Source organism: Nothobranchius furzeri, chromosome 11 (genome assembly GCF_043380555.1).
Source record: "Nothobranchius furzeri strain GRZ-AD chromosome 11, NfurGRZ-RIMD1, whole genome shotgun sequence".
NCBI classification, from domain to species: domain Eukaryota; kingdom Metazoa; phylum Chordata; class Actinopteri; order Cyprinodontiformes; family Nothobranchiidae; genus Nothobranchius; species Nothobranchius furzeri.
In genome coordinates, this window is record NC_091751.1 from 37761720 (window position 1) to 37766637 (window position 4918).

At 41.1% G+C, this 4918-nt stretch overlaps 1 long non-coding RNA gene across 1 annotated transcript; it reads right to left on the reverse strand.

Moving 5' to 3' along the window:
• Positions 1-2447: 2447 nt before the first annotated feature.
• LOC129164085 (uncharacterized) lies at positions 2448-4438 on the reverse strand. The gene is made up of 2 exons (XR_008563804.2): positions 3287-4438; positions 2448-3075 (listed from the first exon to the last, which is right to left on the reverse strand). It is a non-coding gene; the product is annotated as an uncharacterized lncRNA (long non-coding RNA).
• Between the last annotated feature and the right edge of the window lie 480 nt (positions 4439-4918).

The window sequence follows — 4918 nt, forward strand, 5'->3', positions numbered from 1 at the left end:
GCGCTACGCCCTCTGTTGTCCTGGTGGGGAATTGCTTTGCAACACTCCCCAGGAGACGGAGAAATATGAGGGCAAAAAACTTCCGTCAATCCGTGCGTGTCTGTCCCTGTTGGAGCTGACACAGAAGCATGAATCAGGCTTTAGCCAACGGAGCATCAAGGGCAGAAGGAGTCCATTTAAAGCTGCAACGGCTAATTTGGAAAAACAAATGAGCTTAAAACATTTTTTAACGCATCTCATCAACATTCTAACATAGAATGGCTATAAATATAATGTGGAGGTTGAAATAATAATAATAATAATAAAGTGGTTCTCTCACATTTGTCTAAAAACCTCCCCCAATAACACTGCTCAGACCATCCGCTTGTCGGTCTCACCAAACAGCAGCACTTCCCTGGGTTCTCCACTCATTACACACACATTTAGCAACAGAACACCACTTGTGTGTGAGGTTCTCTGCTCAATAACATTAGAGAAGGAGAAACAGCTGGCTGCTACCACTTCAACTTTAGGACAATCTATCAGAGTCCCAAAAAGAAAACACTGTTTGAAGTCACGGACAACAAAAGACGTTTGGACCTAGAAAAAGGCGACTGGTGTTTAGCACTATCTCGTTTCCTCTGGCATCGCAGGCCTCTGGTTCCGACGGACGCGAACCAGCGACGAAATCCGAAGGGAGGGGCGAGTGTTTTCTGTGACCATGTTTGCGTTTAAAAAGCTGGCTTGTTTGAAAATGTATTAACGCAGCTTTAACTAGCATGCAATAATGCACATATTAATATGGCTCAGACTGATTTTTACAGCACGTTGCGAAGGCCTAATGAGACTTTTATCTTCTAGTGAGTTGAGGCTGAGGCCCAGCTAGCCCTGTAATAAGTTAAAATAGATGATGAATTTTGCTTTTGTTGTTTTTCTATTTGATCTTGTTGAAAGGCTCAACTTTTAGGTCACATATTACATGAAAGTGATGAGATAACTACATCATAGCAGCACTATTGATCAGGGATATCACTTCAATCAAGACCTACATATGAGGAAAAGCTATTCTGCTGCTATTGTGTGACTTCTAATGAAAACACGCACGCGCGCGCGCACACACACACACACACACACACGGTTGGAGTTGATACAAGAGGCCCATATCCGGCCTTCTTTGACACAGTGCATCCACTGCTTCAGTGGAGCCAATGAGAATAGGCAGAGGGAGTAAAAAGCGAGTCAGAGAGAGACTTTGCTCCACATGCACTCGCTACTCCATTCAGCTCTGTATCAAACACAAAATCATCCCAAGAGCTTCTATGGGAGATCACTGGGTCGTGAAGACTGTTTGTCACTTAAACTTTAAAGGACATACTGGGTAAAACATCTACTGTCCTTGATGTGGTGTGCAGAAACGTAAATTTAGAAGTGATGGCTGACTCTGAGTGTGATTTTCTATGATAAGTATGTCACGTTCAGGAGGTTAGGATCCAAAATTGCAGAACACTCAGAATGACACGAGGCAGAAGCGGATGTAAAAGTAAAAAATACCTTTTATTAGGATGGGGAAACAAAAATAAAATCCAAAAAGGGCAGGAAGCCAAGCCAAAAGTCTAAATCCTTGACAAAACCAAAAAGCTCTCTTTCTGAGCTGATAACTAGAGATCAGGTGGGGAAACAAAAACAACGCTGACAAAGACATCAATGGACCGACACAACACAGAGACAAGACTAGCCTAGTGAACTAGACCAAATTCTTGCTTTGCAAAGTTTGGTCTAGGCATGCTCCATTGGAACCTCAGCAGCTCCTACCAGGACTCTGGCTAGCCAATCACAGCTCTCTAGAGGTGTTTCAAACACATAAAGAGCTGTGATTGGTCCATAATGGTGGGCCAATCATAGTGCTCTATCTGCTTAGTGAACAAATCACAGAGCTTTATCCGCTTTGTGGGCCAATCAGGGCACTCTATATGCCTGGTGGGTGGGATGATGCAACAGAGTGAAACAAGAGTATGTCACATTCATTGTCCAGTAGCATGCGGAGATCATTTGAAAGACAACGGTAGATCCCACCCCACAACCAAGAGCCGTCAATGGAGTGTGGCCAGACTAAATAATACATTTATTTAGTCTGGCTTGCCAGGCTAAGACAAGACAGGACTTACATAGACTGGGAGGAGCAATTAGGGAAACAGGAAGCAGGTGTGTGGAGTGAGGCTGGAGGGAAGGCAGGTGACAACAATTATCCAGAGGTGGAAAGAGTACTAAAATGTTGTACTTAAGTACAAGTATAATTACTTTCATGAAATTCTACTCAATTACAAGTAAAATTACCTGCCTCAAAATGTACTCAAGTAAAAGTAAAAAGTAGCTTATTTCAAATGTAGTCAGAGAAAAAGTTACTTAGTTACTTTTTTGACTGTGCAAGGACGGGCTCTTCTGAATAGAAAAAAAAAGACAGTGGGGTATAAATGTCAAAGTGGCCGTTTTTTTTATTAAATGAACAAATATGCATATTGAAGTACAAAGGCAGTTACACTGCAAACTAGTAACCCAGGCAGATCCTGATAGGCCTACCCATTATATCAGCCTCTCCAGTAGCAGATGATGGTCAACAGTGTCAAAGGCTGCAGTCAGGTCCAGCAGGACCAGAACAGAACAGTCCCCTGCATCACTGTGGGTCAGAAGGTCATTAGAGACCCTAAGAAGAGCTGTTTCAGTAGAATGAGCTCTACGAAAACCTGACTGGAAGCTATCATAGATGTTATGTTCATCAAGAGCAGCTGTGAGTTGTTTAGCCACAACCTTTTCCAAGATCTTGGAGATGAACGGAAGTTTAGAGATGGGTCTGAAGCTGCTATGGAGAGAGGGGTCGAGACTCGGTTTTTTAAGAAGCGGGTGGATTACAGCGTTCTTAAAGTAAGCAGGGACCTGACCAGAAACCAGAGAAGCATTAATAATGGAGAGCACGCTGGGACCGATGGACTGAAAAGCAATTTTAAACAAAGATGAGGGTAAGATGTGATGACTGTTGCTTGACTTGCTCCGCCCCAGCCTCTGCCATCTGGTCAAGATGTCTTCTCATATTGATCAAACCTGTTGAATGACAAATACATAACACATATTTAATATATCTGGCAATTAAGTTTTGATAGAAGATGCAACAAGAATTGTTTTTAGTAATACATGCCTTACAGATACTATAATTTGTGTCGACAGACTCGTATAATTGAACTTTAAGTATGTTGACAGGATTGAAATGAATAAGAAACAGATTGAGGTATGATATTAAATTATAAAAAATTACCTGCTTCAATGATATCGTGCCTCTCAGTCCAGGTGGTCTTGAACTTTGGAAGAAGGATTGCAGCTGCAGTCAGCTCAGGGTCTTCCATCATCTCACCAAAGTGCTTTTGGACACCACCCTGAATGGCTCTGAAGAGTGGCAGACACATCTTGGAGACAGTCTCCAGTCTGCTGAGTTTTTCTTTTAGCTGGAAGATCACTTGAGGGGCGGGACTAGGAAGCTCAAAAATGACCAATCAGAAAAAAGAAGGAAATCCCGACTGTACCACATTATGCGGTAGATTTCTAGTTGTAGTAAAAAAAAAATAAAAAATGGCATCTGGCAATGGCGCAAACATCTTTTATTTTTTTTAGAAGAAATGCTTTTAGCGCTTCTACTTGTGGTTTTAAAGACATCTGTGTCATTTAGAACAGAGGAAAGAGCCGCAGCGAACTCCGCCGCTGCCTTCGTTGTTTATGAGAAATTGAGCATCGCCGTGTATGAAGTGAATTAAACAGGAGGAGTCTGGCAGGCCAGGCTATCTTTCTCGTACCATTCGCGCCTATTTTCTTCTCCTACCCATCATTCATTGCACTGTAAGGTCACTGAACACATGCTTCACACTAAGAAGTTCAACTCACCTGTTGACTGCTCAGACATCCCTTAATTCCTTCTCACAAGCTTTGATCTTCTTAGGTGATCCTCCAGTCATCCGAATAGTCAGTTAGTGTTTCTTATCCTTTCCTTCGTACCCCGTAACACTCTCGTAACTTAATCACTCAGTTCTTCTGGTGCGCGCCTTCAGCGTCCGCAGCACTTCCGTGTTTAGGACTTATCAGTATAGACATATATGTACATAGACACTTCATTAAGCGCTGGATCACTCTCGAGTGCGTTAAGACGCTTCTACATAAGTATGTGTTTATACTCTCGTCTCTCTTCTTTGGTTATGTCTGAATCCAGTGCAAACCGTGCCGACACAGTATTTGCAATGTTGTTGTTTTTTTTTTACTCGGTAACGGATAAGATAAAAAATGTAGCGAAGTACAATACTTACAAAAAACAATACTCAAGTAAAAGTAAAAATACAGATTTTAAAAACTACTTAAAAAGTATAAATGCGCAAAAAAATCTACTCAATTACAGTAACGCAAGTAAATGTAATTCGTTACTTTCCACCTCTGCAATTATTTGAATAGGGAAGAGAACCAGTGGAGGGCAGATAAACCTAAAACTATATAAATATATATATAAATCTAAAGACTGGGGGAAGGACTCACACACACACACCAGGAACTTTTGAAGGACAGTCCAATGAAACCCAGTGTTTACTGACTGGAAATAAAACAGAGAATCTGTCATTTTGAGTTTGAAACAGTGAAAACAAAATTGTAAATGAAATTAGCAACTGAACCAAGACTGAATCGTTATTGGCTAAAACTGTGAGGACAACATCCATTTTTTAGCAATTTTTACAAAAGTATTCAGATGTTTCTCAAATTTTGTATCACCATCTTTTTGCTGTTCAGATGAAACAAGAGGAGACGAGGCCTCATCATCAGCAAAAACACAAATCTGACAGGATTTCACGAGTGACTGTTATTGCTGCAAAAAAAATCAAATAAAAACACAAGAACACTTTTCTATTTGAAG